The sequence below is a fragment of the Equus asinus genome, unplaced genomic scaffold (genome assembly GCF_041296235.1).
Source record: "Equus asinus isolate D_3611 breed Donkey unplaced genomic scaffold, EquAss-T2T_v2 contig_2, whole genome shotgun sequence".
Classification (NCBI taxonomy): domain Eukaryota; kingdom Metazoa; phylum Chordata; class Mammalia; order Perissodactyla; family Equidae; genus Equus; species Equus asinus.
This window is the reverse complement of record NW_027224849.1, coordinates 296,469-321,243: the sequence shown is the minus strand read 5'-3', so window position 1 is coordinate 321,243 and position 24,775 is coordinate 296,469. Positions and strand designations below refer to the sequence as shown.

The window sequence follows — 24,775 nt, the reverse complement described above, 5'->3', positions numbered from 1 at the left end:
ATGCAGATTGCCAAAAAGAAGGGGCTAACCAAATGAAATATGGTTTGTCTGTATCCACTCTAGAGAATTGAGCAACTACTAAAAATTATAATTTGGAGATTATGTAACAGCATGGGAAAATGCATATCATCTAATCTAAGTGGGAAAGAAAAACTAAAAAGGATCTTATATGTAAAGTAGTCATAATTGCAATGTTAAAAAAATTCTTTTAATAGAAGAAACTCTGGAAGGAAATATTCCCAAATTCTAATAGTGGTTGTGTGAAGTTGGTGTCATTGGATGATTTTTTTCTTTTTCTTTTTTTTCTAATTAAATATAGATTATTATAAAAACTTTTTAAACATCTGTGACCAATATTCAGCTGAGTGTTTTTACTGGGCTAGTATAGGATTATATGGTGATACCCTAATTTCATACTGGTAACATCAATCTTTGTCTCCTTTTACCAAGGAGTCCATGTATCAGGTTACCTTTGGTTAAGACTTATTTATGGATAAATGGATTTATATAACATGCTTTTCTTAAGCAGTATATGAAAAATATGAAAAGGTGAATTATGCTACTATAATATGAAATATGTTTCTAACAAAACTCTTTTGCCCTCTTATCTATAATAAAACTCTGAAAATAAAGATTTGTTAGTAGTAGGGCATAAGTTATGGTTTCCAGCTTTTGAAGGAAAGAAATAAAGAGGGAGAGTTTAAGCTGGCTTACTCCTTCATAAAGCCAGGTTAACCCATCGTACATGAAGATAGTTGTGAATTATCTATAGCTGTCCACATAGCTCTTACCAGTGAACAGGCACAAGAGCACGAGCTCTGGAACCAGACCACTTGGATTCAAAGTCTGATAACTTCTCTGAGTGACCTTGGGCAAGTGACCTACCCTCTCTGGGATTCAGTTTCCTTGCCTGTCAAACGGAGATAGTAATAGTGCCTACCTTGTAAGGTTATGGGGAAGATTAAATGTGTCACTGTGTGAAAATAGTGCCTGGTACATAATAAGTAATAGAAGTTTGGCTATTTTTATTATTAAAACTGTTACTAAGAAATTCTTCTCTAATGTATTAATATTTTAGATGGTTGGCATAGATAAAAAGCAGAGTTTGGAAGCCAAAAAAACCCAAGTGCTGATTGCAGATGTTGATAATGAGCTAACTGAACAACAGAGAAAGATATTTTCTTTAATACAGGAGAAAACAGCACTGCGACAAATGTTAGAGAGGGTTACTGCAGAAAAGGAGCAACTGAAGACTGACCTGAGGGACAGTATTGGAATGGTGAGATTCAGCAATGTGTTTTTGTCTTTGTATGTTTTAGATTTTTACAACTTTATTGAGGTATAATTTCCATGCAATAAATGTATCTGATGTGAGTGTCCAGTGTGATGACTTTTGACAAATGTCTCTACTTGTGTTCTCTCCACCCCAGCAAGTTCCCTCCCACCTCCACCCAGGCAATCCTGATCTCATCCTCTGCCCCACATAGTCACTGTCCTGATGTTTTCCACCTCAGCTCACTGTCTCTTCTAGAACTTCACACAAATAGAATCACACTGCATGTGCTCTTTTGTCTCACTTCTTTCTACACTCCTTTTTACTGCTTGGTAGTCTTCCGGTGTATGAATAGGCCACAATTTGTTTAGCCTTTCTCCTATATTGATGGAAATTTGAGTTATCTCTACTATTTGGGTATTTTGAATAAAGCTGCTATAAACATTCTCATACAAATGTTTTTATGAACATATATTTTTTATTTCTCTAGAGTATGGATCTAAGTGAAATAGCTGGGTCATAGGGAGATGTATGTTTAGCTTGGTAAGAATTTACTAGGCTGATTTCCAAAGTATAGTTGCACCGTTTTACATTCTCATCAGCACATTAAGAGAATTCTGATGGCTCCACATCCCCACCAACACTTCATATTATTGGTGTTTTTAATTTTAGCCATTTCTATTGGGTGTAACCTTGTTTTGATTTGCCTTTCCCTAATGACTAAAGATGTTGAGCATCTTTTTATGTGCTTATTGTGTATCTTTCTATAAACTGTTCTCTCAGTGATGTGTTGTATAGATTTCAATGTACAGATCTTGGACATATTTTGTTAATTGGTTCCTAAGTGTTTCTATTTTATTTATGCTGTTGTAATTTTTCTTAAATTTCATGTTTAATTGTTGTTAATGTTTGCCAATATTTTCAAACCTACTTTAGTTTTTGTTTCTATATGTGGGGGCAATCTAATGTGTAATAGATTGAAATTAATATTTTCAGAAGTTTGCTATGGATCACAGTAGACCCTGACCTTTTGTGTAATTTTCCATGTTTCTTAGGATTGTCTGTTTGGTCAAAGAGCTGAATGTAAATAAGAGTACAGACAAAAGTTGTATTTTCTTCTCAGTATCTGTCTTGTAATGTTTTTTGGTCTTGATACTTGAGAATGTCACTCTTTAAGCATAATAACTAAGATTAGTCCAATTCATGCTAGCAAAGGACGGCTGCTGTTTTGAGCTTGCTCAAAATCAAAGCCATCCCAGCATATGAAAAGCCTATAACCTGCAGTCTCATCGTCTATCGATGAAAGCTTAGAAACAGTCTCTTTTGGCTTCAGGGTAGAAAACAAGCAAACCTCTTATGATGGAATACTAAATCCAGTTCTAATTCTCGTGGTAGGAATGTAAGTTGAGCAATAAAGAAACAGCATAAGAAAGCAGATTCTTGGCATTTACATGATCAAAATAGACTCACTTTCTTTTTAAGTTAGTCTTTTCCAATATAGTTTGCCATGATTTCTCCATTTTCAGGCTGAGGTAAATGCTGATTTTTACCTGATTTCCTAAATGTAAGCTAGTGTCATTTAATCTCAACTTTTTAAAAATTCTAGACCATTGAAAACCAGGAAGAATTAAGAATTCTTAGAGGTGAACTTAAAAAGCAACAAGAGATAGTTGCACAAGAAAAGAACTGTACCATAAAGAAAGAGAAAGAGCTTTCTAGGACCTGTGAGAAACTGGCAGAAGTTGAAGAAAAGCTAAAGGAAAAGGTGAATTTTTAAAGTTATCTTCCTGGCCATATTTCCTGACTAAACTTTTTTTTTTTGGTGATAAATTTTGGTTCTAATAGACCTAAATTCCAGAAATAGAATGTACCTCCCAAATGAACAGCTCTCAATGCTAATATTTTGGACAGTTTGAACTCACACTAGGATCTTAGCTAACCTCTTTTGTGTGTATTATATTATCCTAGAGTCTTTCAATGAGAGGGGGCCTTGGTTCATCTAAACTACTCATGATGTATTCATTCATTCATCAAATATTTATTGAGCATTACCGTGGGCCAGGCACTGTTCTGGGCACTTGATATACATTAGTCAGTAAAACAAAGCTCCTGCCCTTATATAGAGCTATATTAGTCATTCTCTAAACTCTAAGATTTGTCACTATTACCATCTCTTAGATGTTTGCAAGTTCCTGAATTATTTCTTTTTTAGAAGTAAGGTGCTGTTGTAATATAATTGTGTAAGAGCTAAGACTGTTAGAACAATTGTACTGCTCTAGTAATTCTAAAATGGACCCACTGATATCTTTCTGTTTATCCTAAGAACAGTGCTACATGCATTATAAATAGCGTAGTGTTTCCATTGTGCTTCTGTGGAATGTTTTTTTCCTAATATATGTTCTCTTAATTCTCATCCCTTTCACTATAACCTAATTGAATTTACTAAAACCTCCTGTCTATTTCATACTCCTCCCAAAGAGGTGATATCAATAGGCTTATGTAAAAGTTAATGCCTCAGTGTTTGTGTGGGCCATCCCCTAAAGACCTTATTGGAACTAAAAATAAATTATCCAAAAAGGTTTTAAGAGATGAGGAATTACAGTTTATTTGCCAGGTACATCTATATATTTAGTCAGTCTCTTTTCTTTTTAAATTTTTCGCATTTTTACTTTGCCTCCTTGATTAACCAAGTGACACTATGTTAGTTTCTTAGGACTTCTGTGTCAAATTATCATAAACTTGCTGGCATAAAAACAATGGAAATTTATTCTGTCACATTTCTAGATTCTCGAATTCCAAAATCATGGTGTCGGAGGACCATGCTTCTTCTGAAGGCTCTAGAGAAGAGTCCTTCCTTGCCTTGTGCTATCCGTGGCTCCCGCTGTCCTCGATAGTCCTTGTTCTGTAGCTGCATCACTTCAATCTCTGTCTCCATCTTCACAGGATCTTCTCTGTGTCTCTGTGCGTCCTTTCCCGTCTCTTATGAGGACATTCTCATTGGATTTAGGGCCCAACCCTAGTCCAGTAGGGTATCTTCTCAATCCTTAACTAATTACATCTGCAAAAACCCTCTTTCCAAATCGGATCACATTGAGGTTCTGGGTAGACTTGAATTTTGGGTGGGACCCTCTTCAGCCCAGTACAGACACTATGCCTAGAAGCTGCTTTACTTTCAGTGCTGCTTGTCTGTTTCCACTAGGGTAGTGTGCAGGGCTGTGATAATGATTCTCTCAGTTTGGCAAAGTACATTTTACATAAGAATTTTAAGATAATATGGCAAAATGGTAATAATAAAAACTTTATTTCTTAAGAGCCAACAACTCCAAGAAAAACAGCAACAACTTCTTAGTGTACAAGAAGAGATGAGTAAGATGCAGGAAAAGATGAATGACGTGGAGAATATAAAGAATGAATTAAGGAACCGAGAATTAACGTTGGAACGTATGAAAATGGAGAGGCTAGAGTTGGCTCAGAAACTCCGTGAAAATTATGAGGACATAAAATCCATAACCAAAGAAAGAAATGATCTACAGAAATTACAAGAGTCCTTTGAAGTAGAGAGAGAGAAACTTAAAGAATACATAAGAAGAATTGAAGTTAAGGTCAGTTAGACCCTTTTCTTCATCTGTTGTGTTTCCTTAAAACTGAGCCAATTGGGAAGGGGGGCAGTGTTGAGATGATGTTGTTAAAATATTCTTTAAACTTCACATGCTAATAAAGGGTCTGGAAACAAAAGAAGAACTCAAAATTGCTCACATGCATCTGAAAGAACACCAAGAAACTATTGATAAACTCAGAGAAGTTGTTTCAGAGAAGACAGATGAAATATTAAATATGCAAATACATTTAGAAAACACAAATACTGCCTTAAAAGCACAGGTATTTTTTTAAAGTTGTTATCTGAGTAGCTGAGAGTTTGAATCAGGTCTTTTGTGTAAAGAAACAAGATATGAGTTAGCCTAAAATTGGAGACAAGTAAAGATTTGCCTATTAATTTAGAAACTATTATTTAGCTTTTTATCAAATCTATCTATATCATAATTTATTGTATGCTTATCTCAAGATCCAAGAACTTCAGGAGAAAGAACATCAACTTCTTAAGGCAAAAAATGATCTCAAGGAAAATATGCATCAAACAGAGCAATTGAAGAAGCAATTAGAGGCCCAGAATTCAACTCTGGAAACTATAGAAACAGAGAAGTTCAAATTGACTCAGAAACATCTTGAGAACCTTGAAGAAATAAAACTTGTTGCTAAGGAAAGAGATGGCCTCAGAAGAGTGGAGGAAACCCTCAGAACGGAGCGAGAGCAGCTCAGGGAAAGCCTGCGAGAGACGGAAGCTACAGTAAGCGATACTCCTTCCCTCCCTCGTGAGGAAGCGTGGGCTTTGCTGACAGCAGTGAGCCCTGCTTTCACATGATGGTGCTGCTGGTGTGAGTGAACTGATAGAAACTTTTAGGCACGTAACTTGGTATTGTTCTTGAAAATTGTAAATTCTGTAAGCAATATTTTCTTCATAGACTTTATCCTACATGTATACTTAATCAATTGTTAAGATAAAGAAATATATATATATACATACACATATATACACCACAGTGTTGTTCATTGTAGCAATTTGTAATAAAAAATGGGATACAATCTGAATGTCCATCAGAAGGAAACTGGGTAAACAAGAGCAATATGTCAGAATACTATGCAACACCTAATAAAAAAATGGAATAGATTTGACCGTCCTAATATGGAAAGCCCAGAATGACTCTTAGGAGGAAAAGCAAGCTGTAGAATAGTGCACATATAACATGTTTGCCTCTGGAAAGTGGGAGCAGGCTGTGGGAGGTGGGGACGGGGAGGAAAAGCTTATCACTTTCTAACAACAAAAATACAGAGTAAGAAGTAATAGTTTTATTATTTTTACTAAGAAAATATGTTATTTTCATTAAAAAAATACTAACATTTTAACATTAAGATATGTCACTGTTCTCAAAATTTCTCTAATGATGAAGAATCTGGAAAAACAAGAGGAACTAAGAATTGCTCACATGCATCTGAAGGAGCACCAGGAAATTATTGATAAACTCAGAGGGATTGTTTCTGAGAAGACAGATGAAATATCAAATATGCAGATGGATTTAGAAAATTCAAACACTAAATTACAAGAAAAGGTATGGGGGGAGGGGAGGGTTATTTGATTGGCTGTCTGACTTATTTGTGCCTATAATCCTCTGGGGATATGAAATAGTTTAGCCACATTGGAAGACACGTTGGCAGTGTTTACTGACACTGAACATGTACATGCCTGTGGCCCAGCGATTATAGGTATGTACCTGAGAGAAAAGAACGCATACTTCCACATAAAGATATGTACAAGAATGTTCATAGCAGCTCTAATCATAATAGTGAAAAACTGAAAACAACTCAGATGCCTTTCACTGGGAGAATGGATTTACACCTTGTGGTTTATAAGTTCAAAAATAGGCAAAGTCACCTAAGATGACCAAGGTCATGATAGTGGTTGGCTGTAGTAAGGGGGCACACAGGAACTTTTTGGGGTGCTAGAAATGTTCTATATTTTAATCTGGGTTGTTATTACATAGATGTAAACATATGTCAAGAATAATTGAGCTATACACTTAAGATTAGTGCACTTATGTGTATATGTACATGAGTGCATCTATATACATGTGTATATATGCACAAGTATATATATGTATATATATGTACACTTGTGTGTATATGTACATATGTACACACTTGTGTGTATATATATATACACTTACGTATATAATCTCAAAAGAAAATAACTTCTGTGTGGAATTATGCAGAATATTAATGAGTGACATTAGAAGCCTATTGTCTTAATCAATTTAGAAACTATTCTTTATACTTGTCTTAAAAACCATCTGTATCCTGACATGTTATTTTATGATTATCTTGATAAGATCCAAGAACTTAAGGCAAATGAACATCAGCTTTTTAAGTTAAAAGAAGATGTCAGTGAGACACAGAAAAAAATGTCCGAGATAGAGCGATTGAAGAAACAATTCAAGGCCCAAAGTTTAACTCTGGATAAAATAGAAACGGAAAACTTAAACTTGGCTCAGAAACTTCATGAAAATCTTGAAGAAATGAAATCTGTAATGAAAGAAAGAGATAATCTAAGAAAAGTGGAAGAGGCACTCAAACTGGAGAGAGACCAACTGAAGGCAAACCTACAAGAAACCATAGCTAGAGTGAGTTATACTCTTTCTTCCTGTCCAGCACACATATTTTTAATACAAGAAGCTTCCTTCTCTTTTAAATAAATGATACTGTTGGTGAAAAAGTAAATGTTAGAGCCTTTTAGGGAGACAGTTTGACAATATCTTATTAAAAATTTATCAGCATATACGTTTGTTACAGCAATTCCATTCCTAGGAATTTATCCAACCAATACATTCACACATTTGGGCAGAAATACAACAGCATTCACTGCAGCATTGTTTGTGGTAAACAAAAGCTAAAAGCAATCCAAGTGTCCGCCATAAGGCACTGGCTAAGTGGGGTTTGTCTGTATAAGGGAACACTAAGCATAAGAATGGGACACTTTTTCTGTGACGTTGATCTAGAAGGGTGTCCAAGGGGTCTGAAAGGAGAAGAGCAAGCAGCCAGTTCAACAAGGAGCAGGACTAGGATGGGCGAGGTGAGGGACAGGGTCTGTACTCTCTATCCTTCCATACTGTTCTGATTTGGGGGTGGTGTGTTGGTGGTTTTTAACTGTGAGAATGCATTTTTTTACTTTAACTAGTTCATCATTAAGAAAAGATAATGTGCCTTTATATTATCATATTTCTCAATTTCTTCTAATAATAAAGGATCTGGAAACACAACAAGAACTGAAAATTGCTCGTATGCATTTGAAAGAACACCAGGAAACTATTGATAAATTCAGAGAGAGAGTTTCAGAAAAGACAACCCAGATTTCAAATATTCAAAAGGATTTAAATAAGGCAAAAGATGAATTACAGGAAAAGGTATTGTTGTTTTATTCTTTTGGGAGTAGTTGTGTCCAAAATTATTTGTAGACTCAGCAAGGAGATAGAAATAGATATATAGACATAGATATGTGCTTGTATGTAACAAATAGACTATTTTCCGTCCTTGAAGGAGTTCTGTTTGCATTCTAACTTGTTTTATAATTATCTCAAGATCCGAGAACTTCAGAAAAAAGAGCTTCAACTTCTTAAAGTGAAAGAAGATGTCAGTAAAACTCATTAAAAAATGAATGAAACGGAAGGATTGAAGAAGCAGTTTGAGGCCCAAAATTTATCTATGCAAAATGTGGAAATGGATAACTTACACTTGACTAAGAAACTTTATGAAAGCCTTGAAGAAATAAGAATTGTAGCTGAGGAGAGAGATGAGCTAAGGAGCATAAAAGTCTCTCAAAAATGGAAAGAGACCAATTCAGAGAAACCTTAAGAGAAATGATAGCTAGAGCGAGTTCAGAATCTACCCCTATCTAGTAACTATTTATAAGAAACAAGCTTTTTTGAAAAGGGTAGCAATGTTTTTACTTTTTTTTTCCGGGAAATTTCTACAAACGGAGGATAATGGGAAAACTATTACTATAACTTTTCACACAAACAGGCAAGTACAGTTTTAAAAGAAGCTAAAATCTATTTCAGAAAATACCATTTTAATTCTTTATTTTTAAGAAAAAATTTGTTAAATAAGCAGACTATTTTCTTTAATGAAATTTTAAAAGAGTTTTTAAACCAAGAAATAGCATTATTCTCAATGGAGAAATAGTTGAAGGATTCGATTTACAAAAGATTAAATAGCCCATCTCTCTATCTCTACCTGATAGGGTTAGACGTGGGCTCTTGTTAGTGACATTAGAAGGGAAGAAGGCAAGATGAATACAAAAAAGAAATTGAACTGAATCCTCTAAAAAGTAATGTAAACTTCAGATCAATAAGAAAGTTTATGAAATCTATAAAAATCTTTTTCATTCTCATATTTCAATAGTGAAGAAAGAATAAAGTGGAAAACAGTATCATTTGCAATCTCAATAGAAACATCAGACACTTGGGAATCATATTTATGTGGACCCTAACTAAATTTATAAAGAGATTTAATTCATTCAACAAATATTCATTGAACAATTAGTCTTCTGGGTACTGCAGTAAATAAGATAAACAAATGGGAGAAAATGTTTTGTTTTGTACTTGTAGTCAGAAATACAAAATGTAGGCAGGGTATGAATTTTCTGGTCCAAGGTGCTGGGAAGAATATATGAATGGAGCTTGGAGCACCATGGACAGTACAGACAGTCGTGCTAGCATGTTTAGTTGGCAATAATTATTCTACTGCAGAGATCTGGAAGAGTAGGAACCAGAGATAAATCTAAAACCTAATTTGCAGCTATGAACGTTACAGGAACAGATTCTGTCTCCAAAAAATATGTGGTTCTCCCACTTTTTTCCCCAATGAGTTGAGGTTACTCACTAAAAGACTTCATGATACTATTATTCATTTTCTGACCATTTTTTACATTTTTTTGTGTTACAAGTATAATATTTGATTCCATTATTGAAATAATGTACAATGTGTAATTGAAAAAGTAAATGATTAGACATTATATATGAATGGAGTTATAGCTGAAGCCTTGTTTATTTCTTTCCATCCAAGCAGGACCAACAGAACATCAAAGAGGTATTAAAATATGAAAAAATGTTGCTATGTGATGGAAAACAGCACCTTACAGAAAGCCTGAGAGAAAAGTGCTTTAGGATAAAAGTAAGTGCCCCTGTTCAAATTACAAATAAATATTGGGGCCCTTCCAAAGGCCTGAGGAGTCACAGGCACCTCTATGGAATGAATAGATAATGCTCAGTATTCTTCTAAACTTCATAATCTAGTACAGATATGTGTGTGCATACATGCATACATACACAAACAAAACAGTGGGGTTTGGGGCCGGCCCTGGGGCCAAGTGGTTAAGTTTCTGCTCCCGCTTCGGCAGCCCAGGGTTTCCCCAGTTCAGATCCTGGGCACAGACATGGCACCGCTTGTCAGGCCACGCTGAGGCAGCATCCCACATAGCAAAACCAGAGGCACTCACAACTAGAATATACAATTATGTACTGGGGAGGCTTTGGGGAGAAGAAGAAAAAAGATTGGCAACAGATGTTAGCTCAGGTGCCAATCTTTGAAAAAAAACAGTAGGGTTTATGATTTTGAGGCTTCACTGGAAAGGTGGTATTTCAGCAGATACCTGAAAGGAGTCAATGGTTGAGACATACAGGTATCTGGTGGAGAGCAGAACAGGCAGGGAGAACAGCAAGGACAGAGCTCCTGAAGCAGAAGCTGCCTAGTGGGCTCCAGCAACATCAACAAGGGGGAAAGCTAATGAGAAACGAGGTCAGAGTTAACAGGAGGAAGCAGGCTGTGGGGCTTTTAAAAGACTTTGGGTTTTACTCTGAACGAGATGTGGATCCACTGGAGAGTTTTGACCACGAGAGAGACATGGTCTGACTTACATTTTAAAGGGATAGCTCTGATTGTTGTGTTGAAAATTAAGTGATAGCAGGAAGACTATTTGAAAGACTAATTTCAGTAATCATGCGAAGATGGTGATGGCTTGGCCCAGAGAGGTAGTAGTGGAAGCAGTGAGAAGTGTGTGGATTCTGAACATGTAGTGAGGGTAAAGCCAACAGGATTTACTGTCACCCCTATTAGAACACAAGATCCCTAAAGACTTCTGTGTGTTGTTTATGGCTGCATCACTTAGCACAGTCCTGACAGAAGTCAGCCTTCAATATGTATTTATTAAAAGTACAAATGAATGACTAGACAGTGCTGCTCCAACCATAAGGTGATTCCTCCTAAGACCAAAGGCAAGAATCCCCTCTCCAACATCCCAGATTAATGAACATCTATCTAGGTTTTCCTTAAATTATTAAAAGGAGAGCTCATTATTGTCAGAAGCCCCTTACTCTATTGTTTAGCACCCTGAACTAAATATGTTAATACCCGATTGAATGTAAAGTGTTCTTCCACCTGTGCCCTGACCAGCTTGTCACCTGTCTGGTCTCTAGAAAGTTGAGCTGCTGGGCCTAGGCCTAATGGGTGTCTGCCATACACAAGGCACTAGACTGGGTGCTTTACCTCATGAGACAGAGTTTATTGTTCCATTTATAAACAAAGAAATTGAGGCCCAGGAGGAAGTTTAGTCATTGCCCAAGGTCACACAGCTGGTAAATTGGTAAAATTAGGATTTGAAACCAAGTCTAAGTTTAAAACTTGGGTATAGAAGCATTTCTACAAATGTAATTTTATTTCCTTTAATTTATAGTGTCTGTATGTATTTTATAGGTTATATTTAGATATTATCTAACATTTTACTTAATTCCCTAGAAAACTTTGTGGAAATTATTGTACTCTTCATTTTGTAGTTGGGAGAATGGCTCAAGGATTTCCCCAGTCAGGAAGTGACAGGGCTAGAACCTGAACTCTAACTCTGATAAAAGGTGAGAAATCTCAGATTCTAGGCAGATAATAGAACGTAGGTCATGTGATTTGTTGTCACTCGTTTTGATGCTGGCTCAGTGAGCTGAGGAGTCGAAAGAAACATTTCTTGGACTCTCAAGGTCTGGCAGTAGTGCTCTTTTATTCAGGAAGTAGCATGGGGACAGGACCTATGGGCAGTGAAGAGCTGCAAACATGGGTTGAGGGTAGGGCTAAATTTATAAGGCATAAGTATGTGAGTTGCTTCTTTACAAGACAAAGGAAAAATTAGGTAAAAAAAGTATCAGTGCAGGTGGAGTCTGGTTATCAGGTGGTCTTATAACTTTGGGTAAGAATCAGATTGAATGAGGTCAGGATGTCCCATGCTTCTGTGAGGATGATATAGATTGGTATGTAGGCCAGGAAGCCTTGGGCTTTTCTCCCTGAGGCATCCTTGATCCTCATCAGTTTTATCTGCTCACTCACACCACCTATTGTCAACAGAAGCTAGCATTCAGCCTTGAGCTACAATACATACTAGATTGAATTCATGCAAATTTCTCTTCCAACTTTGTAAATGTTCATTCAAATCATGGATGTTTAGAAGACTAAAAGAAAATGTATCAAAATGATAACAATGGTTGTTTCTGGTTTTCTTTGTTATAGCTGTTTTATAGAGGATTAGAATTGGCCACCCCAAGATATATCTCTTTGGCATGAAGATTATTTTGGGCTGGTTACTTTCAAAAACTGCAGACATGAGAGAAACTCTGAAAAGTAGAAGTTACCCTTTGTAAGAGACATTTCCATTTGTAAGGGAAATCTCCATCTGTAAAGATGTCTCCCTCTCTGTACCAGGAAGAAGGGGGATGACCTTACCTCTAGAAACTCTTATCAATGCGGAAGGCAAGGACTTAAATCTGCATAATAACCTTACTCTTGTTTACTGTACTTGTCTGGTAACCTCCCATACTGACTCCCCCTACCCACAACATCCTCCTTTGTCTTTAGCTGAAGATGATATTTAAGGTGAGAGCTTCCGCCATTTTGGTGAGTTGCTCAGTTTTCCTGGGTCTCTCCCATGTATACATGTTATAAAGCTTTGTTTAATTTTCTCCTGTTATTCTGTCTCATGTGAATTTAATTTGCTGTCCAGCCAGAAGGACCTAGAGCGTGTAGAGGAAATATCTTCCTCCCCTACAGTTTAAACTTCTTAAATTTCCACAATGATTATAATTATTTCTATAATCCAAAATCGACAATAACATTTTCTCTTTGTTTTTTATACACAAAAGTCTCAATTTATTTCTGCCCTATAGAAAGTGTTAAAGCATAAATTTTGTTACAATTCCAGAGCTAGGACTACTTATTGTTAAAGTAGAATGAATTATTAAATTGAATGAATTCTCACTGCCTTTAGGAGCTTCTGAAGAGATACACAGAGATGGATAGTCATTATGAGTGCTTAAATGGACTCTGCCTTGACTTGGAGAGGGAAATTGAAACCCAAAGAGAGCTTTCAATTAGAGTAAAAGCAAACCTCTCACTTCCACATCCACAAACCAGACAGATTCAGAAACTTCTCACTGCCAACCAGAGATGTTCCATGGAGTTCCACAGAGTCATGAAGAAACTCAAGGTACCACCTGTTTTAGTAATATCTTTGTAAATATTGCCATTAATTTCAGTTACAAACCAGTATATTTAAGTCCTGCTTTGGGAGTTGGTGTATTTGCTAATTAGTACATTTGCTACTGAATTAAAGATGGCATGGGTCTGAGAATAGCATGTGCAGGATCCTCAGTGCATCTAGGACCTGCTCATTCAACAAAACCTGAGCTCTGCCTTTGGCCTTAACAATGTGTCAGGGTGCTGGGGAGACAGAGATGAGCAAGCGCTAAATCTCTCCTAGTCCAGTGGGTGAGGCAGACATTTGAACAGGTGAGAAGTGCAGTAGTGGACAATGTCCTGGAGAACAAGTTGGACAAGACTGGACTGGAAGCTGGGCTCAAGCAGTAAAGCTTAGAGTTCATTTTAGAGATGAGGAGGGGTCACTGGACAGTTATTTTAAGTGGTGGCAGTAATGTGATCGGGTTGCCATTGTAGAGACTTCACTACAGACAAAGAAGAAATGAGTCTGCAGGGGATGATAAGCCTGGTGGCAGAGAGAAGAGACAAGAGGCAGTTACAATTGTCCTGATGAGATGTGATGGGTGACAGTACTATGGGGGAAGGATTCATAGGGATGGAAAGGATGAAAGAAGTTAAAGAAATATTTGGCAGTTTACAATAGTAGGTCCATGTGCTTGACAGTGGAGGGAGGGGAGGGAAGTTCAGACTGAGCCCCAGGATTTGGGCTTAGCCGGGTTTGTGGATAGTGGTGCCATTAACTGATAGAAAGAAAAAACGAAAGGGAGAAGGCAGGTGAGGCAGGAGGAGAGATCTGGTGTTTAATTTGAGATGTTTTGAGATAGAAATACCTATAATGGAACATCCAGGAAGAGAAACCAAGTAGGCTTTTAGTTGTGAATCTGAGGTTTGTCAGGAGAAAAATCAGGACCACAGATAAAGATGTGGGATCCATCAGCATTTGGTGATAGATAGTACAACAGGTGTGAATGAGGCCACCCAGAAGTATAATAGAGTGAAGATAAAAGAGAACTCTGGAAAAGATCAGTTCTCAAGAGGCAGTAGCAGAAAAGAGAGCAACACATGAGTTTGAGGTTGGAAAAGTCAGAGAGATAAGAGAGAACTGAGCAAAAGTGCTATTGGTCAAGTCAGTGGTGGAGAGTGTGTCAAAGATGAAGTGGTCAAGAGTGTCAGATGCTTCAGACAGCCAGAACATGAATGAAGAGATCCCCTCAATTGTTGACAATAGAGCTTACTGGTGACCTTTGTCAGAGCAGTTTTAGTTGAGTGGTTAGGAAAGAGGCCAGATTGTAAATTGTTAAGGAATTGTGGAAGTTGAGGAAGTAGGAAGCGGTATCTTCCCTACCTAGGTAGATTGCCCCTCAGGCTCTAATAGTCTTCAAAAGCCTAACAATCAGATATCCAGAACTTATTCATGAGGTCCATAGAACCAGGGCATTCAAATTCTTGTCCCCTTTAAGCCACACTTGACAGGTAAGTCCTGAGGCAGGGCACACTCACGTTGGCCACCCAGCTGACATAGGCAGGAGAGGATGTTGAAATGAATCTCACTGGGAAAACTGCGTGATATAATTAACCAAAAGGAGGCAATAGAAAAAGGTGGGTTTATAGGGAAAGGCATCATGTTACATTGTAAACATATTGAATCTGAGGTAACTGTAGGACATCCCTGAGGTAGCTCCAGAAGGAAGTCAGAAATAAGAAACTAGAGGTCTGGAAGTCACTCTCTGAAGACGCTGAGAGTAGAAACTTGGGAATAGAGAGAGGTTCTTCCCTTCTTCCTCACTCCTCAGAGGATAGAGACAAACAAGACAAGCCGCCCCACCTCTTAGTCTTGAGAGTTTAGAACTTCCTCTAAACGTGATAAAAGTTTCATTTCCCAATTTGTTTCATGTTTTCCTGCAAGTATGTGTTAAGCCATGTTACAAAGATAAAGGAAGAACAACATGAATCCATCAGTAAACTTGAAATGGTTTTTATTGATGAAGTGGAAAAGCAAAATGAACTGCTAAGTAAAATGCAGCATCTTCAACAAGATGATGATGTACCATCCAGAGAATTAGGGGACCTCCAGTTGAGCCAGAAAATGGATCTACATATTGAGGTATGATTTATTTAAAATGGATTTAATTAGATTTTAAGTCTTTTTATCAAATAGAAAGGTACCTCTTCATGTGCTTAGAGTCATTTTCATTTATGAAATTAAAAACAGCTTGCAGAGGGGCCAGCCTGGTGGCGTAGCAAGTGGGTTCCTGTGCTCTGCTTTGGCAGCATGGGGTTCGCTGATTCAGATCCTAGGTGTGGACCTGGCACTGCTCATCAGGCCATGCTGTGGCAGTGTCCCACAGAGAAGAACCAGAAGGACCTAGAACTAGGATATACAACTATGTACTACTGGGGCTTTGGGGAGAAAAAAAATAGGTTGCAGAATGACAGCTGGCCAGATGTAAAGAGTGCCAAGTCATAGACTAGCCTCCTTTCAGAACTACACAGATATAGAAAAGTAGACTTAATATCAGCAAGTAGGATTTCTTGGAAGGCCAGAATAAGTTTCCAAATGCCTTCTAAAACTTCCTAGATCTGTGACTGGGAGTCACAGACATTTGTATTGTAGCAACCCCACATGGAGTGTCCTGCTCTCACCCAGCAGTGTGAGGCCCCTGCAGTTCCCAGTATGCATGCAAGGCCTGCTGTATGCACAGAAAAGCTGCATCCAGAAGCACTTCAGACACTGTCACAGATTCATTGTTTCGAACAGGTTTTAAAAATGCCAAAAGGCAGAATTTGTAGATGTGCCTCTGTTACATAGCCTATACTGCCAAAATTTTATTATTTAAATTAGAATTATATTTCTAATATAATGAGGATAAATTAGAATTATGTTTACTTCAAAATATTAGAAGTGAAAGTTCAGTAAGGTTATTTTCCCCTTTTTATGATATTTGTCTGATATTTAGATAAAAACTTTCCTAAGATTCAGGAGATTCAATGCTTATTTTTCACACAGGAAATTCTCAAAGATTTTTCGGAATGTGACTTCCACAGCGTAAAGATGGAATTTCAACAAGTACTGAGTAATAGGAAAGAAATGACCCAGTTTTTGGAAGAGTGGTTGAATACTCATTTTGATATAGAAAAGCTTAAAAATGGCATCCAGAAAGAAAATGATAGGATTTGTGAAGTGAATATCTTTTATAATAAAAAGATAATTGTAAGTAGTACTTTTTTTGTGCTCATTCTTTTTTTTTGTTTGCTTTAATTTTTCTGCCTCATTCTTAAAAAGACTTAGAGCAACTTAATTTTAAGTATATTTTCTTTCATTTATTTGTATATGCTTCTTTATTTTTTTATTTGAAAAAGAGTGACTGTAAATGTGTTCTTCCTCTAACACATTTTGCTTCCTTAAGGTAATTAAATATATCAACTTGTAAAGAAGATAATAAAATGTTGCAGTATAACAATCCATTTCCACTGGTGAAACCTCAAATCTTGCCATTTTCCTCTGTCCTTTCTCGCTTCCGTAAGACCTGAGCCTTTTCCCCCAAGTATCCTCAAACAAGGTGAGATGCTAGCCTGTTTCAGGGCTGTGGGCAGCACCTGTGGTCAAGCCAAAGACAGCTCTAGTCCACTAATTAGTGAGGCCTTGTGCTTCTCACCTCGGTGCTGTTGCTATCATACGTGCTGATCCTTCAACTGTGAGGTTCAAACATGTGGTTTGTATCATTGTTCCCAAGGTGACCAGCCCTTGTGGACAGATTCATATGAACCAATATTGCTTGAGATCAGTTTTATTAATTTGTTTTACTTTCCACTGATGAGAAGATTCATTCGGCTTTCTGAAGTAATCTCTACCTCATACACCTGGTAAAATTGTCATTAATCAGAAAGTTGCTTGTTATATAGGCAGTTGGAGCAAAGGGAGCTAGATTAATATTATAGCTCCTAAGACTGGTTTTATATTTCATTTGTTTGGGTAGTTCTTTCCTGACACTTTAATTTCATCTGGAAACTATACTTAAATCACATTGAAATGTAGATAACATTTTTAAAAAAAGGTTTTCCTGTGGATAGTGAATCCCATTTGTCGAATACCCCAAGCTAGCAAAACAGTAAATGAGCTTTTAAAATAAAAAAAAATGGTCCACAATCAATGAAGAAAAGCATAAAACCAGTGTTTGGGATAAGATAATTTCCATATAATTCAGTGTTTTTCTCATAATATTGAGGGCTCACTTGTGGTTAGAAAGTAGAGATTTCTGCTCTGTGGATCAGCATGGATATGTGGCTTCTTCCACCATCTGAGCATAGCAATTGATAACTTGGTGTGGTGTGGGGTCAGTAGTCCAGAACCAAGGAGAGTCCAGGGTGCCAGCAAGAACACAACTAATTTAGGATCCGCATCTCACAGAACTACCATAAAGCCACAAAGAAAGATACAGGTAAGGCCAAGAAGGCATTCATGATGAGAGCAAAAAGTACATCCCATAGGAATAGGAAGTAAAAAGATGATAGAAGCAATTTCAGAGTGAGTCAGCCTTTGATGTAATGAGGGTATGGATTGGCTGTTACTCCCTGCACGGAAATAGAAGATTTTCAGATTACGAAAAGTCAGTAAATTTTTTTCCTTATAAACACTGAGGTTTGAAATGAAAGAGGAAAATAGATTGTTATTAAGTTTACTGGGTATGCTCTGCTATTAGATGTCAGTTAATGTTTATATATGACATTATATATGTCATAACATACATAATGATTTTAACCTGACCAGTTCTTCAGATTCCTCTTCATATGTCAGTGCTGATCTAATAGAATGAGATTATCATCTTGCAGATCAATATGAATCCTCTCTAGTCCTTTTTCTTCTTTTATTCTCATAATCAATATCCAGCGTCTTCTGAAATGTCAGGAACTGGTGCAAGCCACAAAGAATGTTCACATTCTTTTAAAGTACTATTCTAGAATGTTCTGAATAATGAATTTCAACATATGCCTTGTCCTAGAACTCTAGTATTTTCCATAGTGGTTTTTTTAATACGTAATTCATTTTAGAAGCTATAGTGTTGTCTTTACTACTCAATAGGCTATAATGAATGAATCAACAGAGTTTGAGGAAAGAAATGTGACCATCACCAAAGAATGGGAACATGACCTGAAATCAGTGAAAGAGAAAAATGAAAAACTGTTGAAAAACTATCAAACTTTGAAGATCTCTCGAACATCTGGTGCCCTTGTTAATCCTACTACACAAGGCGATAAGAATCTTCATGTCACATCAAGAGCTACACAACTAACCACAGAGGTATGAGATTTCTTATAAGATGTTTTTCAATTTGCAGCTTCATTGTAGAGTTAAAGATGTATCATATGTAACATTTCAGAGCAAAATCACAGTATTGAAGGTATTAGGGAACATGCATGATGGACTTGTTTTTTAAATATAGTTCTATTGGGGCGCTCACTCAACTAATTATAAAGCTACATGTTACATAAGATCTTACCTTTGAATTATAAAATAGAAGTAACTCATGCCTTAATTTGATTAATAGGTATGTATACCACTTAAGGTGTTATTACCATACATTATAAGTTTTCTAAATCATGTGACTTTCTATTAAATTATAATCTATGTCTATAGTACCAAACTAGTTTAGAGAGAAAGAGCAATTTAGCTTTTCTCTAATTATCATCAGTGTCTTTAATATTGGTTAATGTGATCAAAACAAAAATGGAAGAGGCTAAAAGTATAATAAATTTCTTATACAGATTAACCTGTGCCCAAGAATCAGTACATTATTTGAATAATCCAATAACTGTATTAACTGCCCTTACTTGGGAATCTGTACAGCAAACACGCTGTTTTATTTTGTTAGCACACACGTCTTAGTGGGGAACCCGAGTGAATTACAACTTAGCATTTTTACCAAAATAAATATTTATAATAAAACATCAACTGCCAGTTTAATAATTATTACTAGTGGAAACTAGAAGATCACTAATATAGAGTTTATTGATTTGCTGATCACTACAGACCTCAGTCAGCTGTAGAGGTAAAAATAGTGGAAATATGAAACCCATCTTCCAAAGCAATAAGATAAACAAGCACAAGGAAATCCCATTTTCAATGACCCCAGGAAATACCCCATCAGATAATAAATCGTATGTTATTAGTTTGATAATTAGGCCAAATCAGAGTAGCACAGAGCAGGTCAGTGATGTGGAGGTAGAGCAGTGGGGCAGGCAGAGAGTTGGGCAGTCCACCCAAACAAGTAGGAGAATTCAGTGCATGACAGTAGGAGCAGTCAACTCGGGGGAAAGATAGTCTGCTTAATGTTTGAATCAGAACAACCAACTAGCCATCTTAGAAGAATAAGTCTGGACTCCTACCTCATTCATTAAACAAAAGTAAATTCCAGGTGGACCAAAAAGAAACATTTTCCAGGAAAACCTGCATGTGTGTATATGTGAACAGTCTTATATTATGAACAAATTAAGATATTTTTGTATTTATAAAAAACTGGAAATAACCTAAATGTTCATTAGTAGGTGACAGGTTAACTAGTTTATAGTACCTCCATGAAATAGGATATATTTACCCATGAAAACAAAAATGCGAGAGATCTATGTGTTGATAATGAAAAGATCTGGAAAATATATTATCAAGTGAAAATAAAATTTTTAATTTTTTAAAAAGCAGGAGGCTAGCCCCATGGCATAGTGGTTAAGTTTGCATGCTCTACTTTGGCGGCCCAGTTCATGGTTCAGATCCCAGGCACGGACCTACACCACTCATTGGCAGCCATGATGTGGCAGCAATCCACATATAAAATGGAGGAAGATTGACATAGATATTAGCTCAGGGCTCATCTTCCTCAGCAATAAAAACCCACAAAAAACCAGAAGTATATATTTATTGTTGTTATGTGCTGTAGAGTCAGCTCTGATTCCTGGCAACTCTATGAATGAGTGATGTCCAATATCCTGTCCTCAAGAGCCCTACTCAGCTCCTGTAGACTCACGCCTATGGCTTCCTTTCTGGAATTACTCCATCTCGTATTTCGTCTTCCTCTTTTCCTGCTGCCTTTTACTTTTCATCATGTCCCCAAGGTAGGATAGTCTCAGTTTTACAGTTTTTGCCTCCAGAGATAGGTCAGGCTTAATTTGCTCTTGGACCCACTTGTTCATTTTTCTGGCAGTCCAGGGTATCTGTAGAGCTCTCCTCCAACACCATATCTCAAATGAGTCCATTTTTTCCTGTCAGCCTTCTTCACTGTCCAGCTTTCGCACCCACACATAGTAATTGGGAATGCGAGGATGTTGATAATCTTGGCCTTGGTCTCTAATGATACTCCCTTACTGTTGATGATCTTTCCTGATTCTTCCATCGCTGCCCTTCTGAGTCACAGTCTTCTCTTGATTTCTTGGCTGCGGTCTCCATTTAAACTGATGACTGAACCAAGGGAAACAAAACCTTTAACAATTTCAGTGTCTTCATGGTCTACATTAAAGTTGTATAGTTCTTCTGTAGTCATATCTGTCTTCTTCATGTTTGAATGCAGTCCTGCTTTGGCTCTTTCTTCTTTCACGCTATTCTGTGTGAACTTTCTTCTTACACACTATTGTGTGTGTGACTTACTGTTTTTGTAAACTGTATATTCACATGCGTAGATACATATAGAAAATTTCTAGAAGGATACACTTGAAAGAGTTTAGTAGTCATCGCTTTAGAGTCAGTGGGGGTTCTGAGATGGGGGAACTTAATCTTAATTATATGCCTTTGGATTTTTCCACATACTTGTATTTTTCAGCATAAAAACTAGGTAATAAAAATAAAGGGAAAGATATGTTACATGTATTCCTCTAAAGTGTCAATTAACAAATATACTTTCTGTAATTAGTGTTAATTTAAAATGTAAGTGCCTATTTAATATGCTTAGCACCATGCTAACTAGTAAATAAAATAAGTACTAACCTTATATAAAATCTGGGCCTCTTTTAGTCCTAAATGATCAGCTTCTAAATGAAAAAAATAATACATGTATAAATTGAGTGACATTTGGAGTCTCCATCTATCCTATGTTGATGCAATCTGAAAGATTAATACCTATATATGATCTTTGTTTCATATAAACTGTGATTCTGTCTTCAAGGCACACCTTATATATGTGTGTTTTTTTTAATAGAAGATTCAAGAGCTGGAAACTTCACTACGTGAAGCTAAAGAAACTGCCATGCAAAAGGAAGACAAGATTATAAAGATACAGAAAGAGCTTGAGATGACTAATGATATAATAGCAAAACTTCAATCACAAGTTAATGAATCAAATAAATGCCTTGAAAAAACAAAAGAAATGATCCAAGTACTTCAGGTAACTTAAAACTCATTTTATAAATAAAGGCATAATTTTATAAATTATGCATAATAAATATAAATAAATGCATACGTTTATTTTCATGCCAAATAATGATTGTTTTCATCTTCCTGTAAAAATTATTTTTAAAAAACATAAATATTCTTGACAGTTTAAAATATATCTTATTTTTTTAATTTTTTTTAATTTTTTTACTTTTCAAAGTAAGGAAATTTTTTATTTTCACTTTAATTTCTGAATGCCAAAAATGTAGAGGATGTATGTTTGTATATCTCTAGTAGTATATTGCAACATTTTTTCATAAATATGTTTTTTTTTAATTTTTTATTATTGCAGTAACATTGGATTATAACATTATATAACTTTCAGGTGTACATCATAATATATTTCGAATTCTGTGTAGATTACATCATGTTCACCCCACAAAGACCAATTATCCATCACCACACGTGTGTCTAATCACCCCTTTTGCCCTTCCCCCTCCTCCCTTCCCTTCTGGTAACCACCAATCCAGTCTCTCTTGCTCTGTGTTTGTTTGTCATTTTTATCTTCTACTTATGAGTGAGATCATATGGTATTTGACTTTCTCCCTCTGACTTATTTCACTTAGCATAATACACTCAAGGTCCATCTATGTTGTCACAAATGGCCAGATTTCATCATTTCTTATGGCTGAGTAGTATTCCATTGTGTATATATACCACATCTTCCATTCGTCCCTTGATGGGCACCTAGGTTGTTTACAAGCCTTGGCTATTGTGAATAATGATGTGATGAACATAGGGGTGCATATATCTTTTATGCCTTTGTGTTTTCAAGTTCTTTGGATAAATACCCAGCAGTGGGATAGCTGGATCATATGGTAGATCTATTCTTAATTTTCTGAGGCATCTCCATACTGTTTTCCATAGTGGCTTCACCACTTTGCACTCCCACCAGCAATGTTTGAGGGTTCCTTTCTCTCCACATCCTCTCCAACACTTGTTGTTTCCTGTCTTGTTAATTATAGCCATTCTGACCAGAGGGAGGTGATATCTCATTGTAGTTTTGATTTGCATTTCCCTGATAGCTAATGATGTTGAACATCTTTTCATGAGCCTGTTGGCCATCCATATATCTTCTTTGCAGAAATCTCTGTTCAGATCCTTTGCCCACTTTTTAATTGAGTTGTTGGTTTTTTTCTTGTTGAGACTTTCTTTTTATTTTTCAAAAAAATATGCTTCTTATCTAAATATTTAATACTCTGTTAGATAAGTACATTTTAAAATTATATTTTTTTCTACTTAATCCCCTGTTATTGAGTCCCACCTGGTAGCCTATGGGCTTAATCTAACCTGTTTTCTCTAGAAAGAGCAGAGTTGAAATGTTTTTGAGCTTGAATGCCGTTACACAAGTCGCACCCTCCTTCATCACAGCCTTCCTTCCTCGTCTGAGCCACAGCTACTTCTCACTCTTCTGCTACTTGGGTCGGATCCTAATAGGCATTTTGTTCACTGTTCCTGCTCCAGTGTCTCTTCTCTTCATTCAAAAATTAGAAACAAGCCAAGAATGCCTACTCTTTTCATTATTTAACATTGTTCTAAAAATTCTGGTTCTTTCAATGAGACATGAAACAGAGAGGCAAGAGAAAATAATCTTAATTTTGTTTTTAGAAATTGTTAGTATAGCTAAAAACCAAGAAAATCAACTGTAAAGCTTTAAAATCCTTGAGAGTAATTTTTTAATACTTTAAATAACTAAATGATCACATTTTTATTCATTCAGCAAGTATTTGTTGAATACCTACTATGTGTTGGTCATTGTTCTAGATGCCATGTGTACTGCAATGGAAAAAAAATAAAGCCTCCTTGAAGAGGCTTACATTCTGCTTCATGAAGTCAGAAAATAAACAAGTATATATGTTTGTTAAACGGTGAGAAGTGCAATGGAAAAATATTAAGCCAGACAGAGGTATATAGGTGCAGGGTGAGAGTGGGTGTGAGTAGGAGTGTGATTTTGTAAGGGGAGTTGAGGAGAGCCGCACAATTAAGATGACGAAGTGATGGTGTGAGCTGTCTGGTAGGGAAGGGCCTTCTAGGCAAAAGAAGTAGCAAATGCGAAGGCCACAACACAGAAGTAGTTGAGATGTATTCAAGGAAACAGCAAGAAAGCCAGCGTCTCCTGAGCAGCGTGGGCAAGGATAGAAGGGGAAATAGGTGAGAAGTAGCAGAGAGCCAAATCATAAAGCATCTTGAAAGCTATTTGTAAGCACTTTGGGTTTTATTCTGGATGAGATGGGAAGTCATCAGAGGATTTTGGCAAAATGATATAGTCTGACTTAAATTTTTAAAGGCTGCCCTTTGAAAATAGAATCCAGGAAGGCGTGTTTGTTAGTGACGTGCCAGCTCCTACAACAAAGGGAACCACAAAATGCAATGGCTCAAACAAAACAGAAGCTTATTTCACACGTAAAAGTGTGGGTTCCAGCTTGGCAAGTGGCTCCTTTCCACATGGTCATTCAGAGGCCCCCGTTTCTCCCATCTTGTTTCTCCAGCACTTCCTTGGTGCTGTTTTCATCTGCATGGTTAAAGCCCAGTTGTAAGCTGTCCGTGCTCAGGCTCACAGAAAAGGGACAAGATGGAGAAGCTAAAAATTGTCTTAAAATCTGTACTCATAAAGGCTCTGGCCCAGAAGTGGCACATGTCTCTTCCTCTCATATTTCTTTTTTTTTGCAAAATATTTAGATTCAATTTATCAAAGAGAAAGCCAAACACGTACCTCTCGTATTTCTTGGAGTCAGAGATGATTCCAAAGTTTTTGGCCTGAGCAGCCAAGAAGATAGAGTTGCTACATACGGAAATGGGAAAGACTGCCAGAAGAGGAAGTTTGAAACCAGGAAAGTTCAGTTTTGGACATGCTGAATTGGAAATGCCCACTGGGGACACCCAAGTTGAGATATGACTTAGGCAATTGAATATCTGAGTCTGAGCAAGATATAGGCGAGAGGTTTAAG

At 36.7% G+C, this 24,775-nt stretch overlaps 1 pseudogene; it reads left to right on the top strand.

Moving 5' to 3' along the window:
• LOC139043312 (centromere-associated protein E-like) overlaps positions 1 to 24,775 on the top strand; it is an 80,023-nt pseudogene that overhangs the window by 44,323 nt on the left and 10,925 nt on the right.